This window comes from Berghia stephanieae, chromosome 12 (assembly GCF_034508935.2).
Source record: "Berghia stephanieae isolate SIO BIC M18660-M18661 chromosome 12, UCSD_Bste_1.3, whole genome shotgun sequence".
NCBI lineage: Eukaryota > Metazoa > Mollusca > Gastropoda > Nudibranchia > Aeolidiidae > Berghia > Berghia stephanieae.
The window spans coordinates 24,408,475-24,410,974 of record NC_088371.1 but is presented as its reverse complement, the minus strand read 5'-3'; the positions used below and the strand labels follow the sequence as shown (position 1 = coordinate 24,410,974).

The 2,500-nt window shown below is 39.4% G+C and overlaps 1 protein-coding gene across 2 annotated transcripts in view; it reads left to right on the top strand.

The window, feature by feature from the left end:
* Positions 1-2,500, top strand: part of LOC144957787 (profilin-1-like) — a 27,063-nt gene that overhangs the window by 358 nt on the left and 24,205 nt on the right. The window contains exon 1 of one of the 2 annotated variants that reach the window (XM_078889204.1): positions 1-165. This exon is cut by the window's left edge and continues 319 nt beyond it. The exons of the other annotated variant lie outside the window; for it this stretch is intronic. The gene's annotated coding sequence lies outside the window, so the exon portion shown is untranslated. The remainder of the gene's footprint in view (positions 166-2,500) is intronic. 2 annotated transcript variants of the gene reach the window in all.

Here is a 2,500-nt window from a genome sequence, read left to right as displayed (position 1 = left end):
TTGTTTGGATTGTGTTTTGGAATTTGAAAATAAATATTTATGAAATTTATTTAGTTAAGCCCTTTCCTGTGGAATTATATCTTTCTATTGTGTTACCGCTGGAGTAACAGACGGATTTATTTCTCCACACCCTTTGCCGGCTTTTTGGTTAACTCATATCTTACAGTAAGATTTTCTTATAATCATGGTTTTTTTGTTTGTTTGTTATTTTTATTTTTATTTTTTTATCATTCTTTCTCTACTCTCTTGCGGCTATGTGGTCTTGTGGTATGACACCCACTTTCAGATCGGAAGGTCATGGGTTCAAGCCTCGCTCGCCGAATAGTTGATCTTTGGAAAAGACTCTTTAATCACATTCTCTTACCATATTCAGGTGTAAAATGAGTACCTGTCCGAAAAAAAATGAAAAATCGCCTGACAGGCATCATGTCCCGTTCTACATTTTGTTACGTGTTGCTGTTGGTGAACGACTACTTGTAAAGCGCTTTGAGCACGTTTAGTGGATATTTCACTATACAAAATCTCTTTTTTGTTGTTTTTTTTTTTTTTTTGTTTTTTTTTTTTTTTGTTTGTTTTGTTTTGTTTTTTTTTTTTTGTTTTTTTTTTGTTTTTTTTTTTTGTTTTTTTTTTTGTTTTTTTTTTTTTTTTTTGGGGGGGGGGGGGGTTGCACGTTAAGAGACTATAGTATTATTAAATATTCAAAAATTCCCTTTATTCATCCCAAAGGGGAAATTTGTCTTTAGGCTTTGGGGTCTATTCCAAGGGAAGACTGGAATAACCCAGGCACCATTAGATCCCGTCACCTCGGCATTCCACGAAGGAATATAGATAATCCACCATACAAAATGTCTGACATCAACTGGAATCACCCATGTTGTCCAAAGTGATGAAATCGGGGGTTAATAATCTTGCCCAAGGAGAGAAAAAAAAAGTGCCCAAAGCGGGGCTAGAACCCGGGACCTTCCGAATGACAGTGCAATGCCTTAACCACTCGGCCACTTCGCAGAGACAAAATATATGTCTTATGTTTTTAGCTGCACATTTAACTTTTGTTTTCAACGTTTAATCATACAGAAATCATACCGTTTTGAAACGATGAGAGACATTTTCTAAATAATCTGATGGATGGTAAGAAGTTGACGTCACTAAGGTCTTTGTTATTGTTTTTTTTTTTTTGCCATCCGTGTTTATGAGTAATTCTCACTAAACTGTATTAACCAGACTTTAAACTTTCAAGGTTACACATAATTTTGTGTCTTGGTCCGTTATTGATAGTATGCGCTTGGCTATGAAGTTTACAGCATTGCCATCCGGAAGTATAACGGACCAACACACAAAACGGTGTGTAACCTTGAACGTTTATAGTCTGGTTAATACAGTTTAGTGAGAATTACTCATAAACGCGGATGGCAAAAAGCAATAACAAAGACCTGAGAGACATCAACTTCGTTCTATCTATATTTCCTGATGGCAATGTTGTGAGTTTCTTATCCAAGCGCACAGCATCTATTGAATGAATGACGTTGATGTCCCTCGGCTCTATTATTTCTTTAGACCGCCTGTTAGGTGATTAGTTCTCACTAAAATATTTACGTCAGACTAAAAACTTTTAAAGTTAACCGGTTTTGTCTGTTGGTATGTTCCTACAAGCGGGCTCATGAGTTGAGTATTTTACTTAAACGCAATGGTGGACATACACACACACACACACACACACACACACACACAAACAGTGTGGATCAGTGGATCAGCAGCAATGTTTCTAGTCTTGTCCCAAAAGTCAAGCGATGTCAAACGTGGTTTGTGGCATGATGGGTGACAGTGATCGTGGAAAATTCACGTTTCCCCAGTAAGCAGTGGTGGATATTGCAAGAGTATTAGTGCAAAACAAAGACGTCCAGTACTGTATGAAATGGAATTATGGTTCCATATGGCCTGCAGGATGGAGTGTCCGATAGCTCAGTCGGTAGAGCACTCGCTTCACACGCAAAGGGACCGAGATCGATCCCGGGTGTAGTCGAGATTTTTTATGATTCCCCCTGTCCACCTAGCAGTGGTTGGGTAGCTGGGCCTGTTAGATCTGGCGGAAAGTACTTTGCGATAGACTAGAGTCTTATCAAAGGGTAGCAAGCAATTGCTATTGTCCGTTTCACGATACAGAAACCGGGATAAACTCCGGCTCCATGGGTCTAATGTCTCTGAATGACTACCTTTTTATGGCCTGCAAGGGGAATAAGTGAAGTAGTAAATTCGAAGAAATGCGCTATTTACATACACAAATACACACAAACCCTGGGAGGAAAAGAGAGAGAGAGAGAGAGAGAAAGAGGAGAGAGAGAGAGGAGAGAGAGAGAAGAGAGAGAGAGACTTGAAGTTTGAGTGTATGAGAATATTAAGTTTGTGGTAGAGTGGATGACAAAGAGGGAAAGCGGGGAGAGAGAGGAGGGAGAATGGGGGGGGGGGGGGGGGGAGACTTTGGAAGTGTGTATTTATGAGTTCA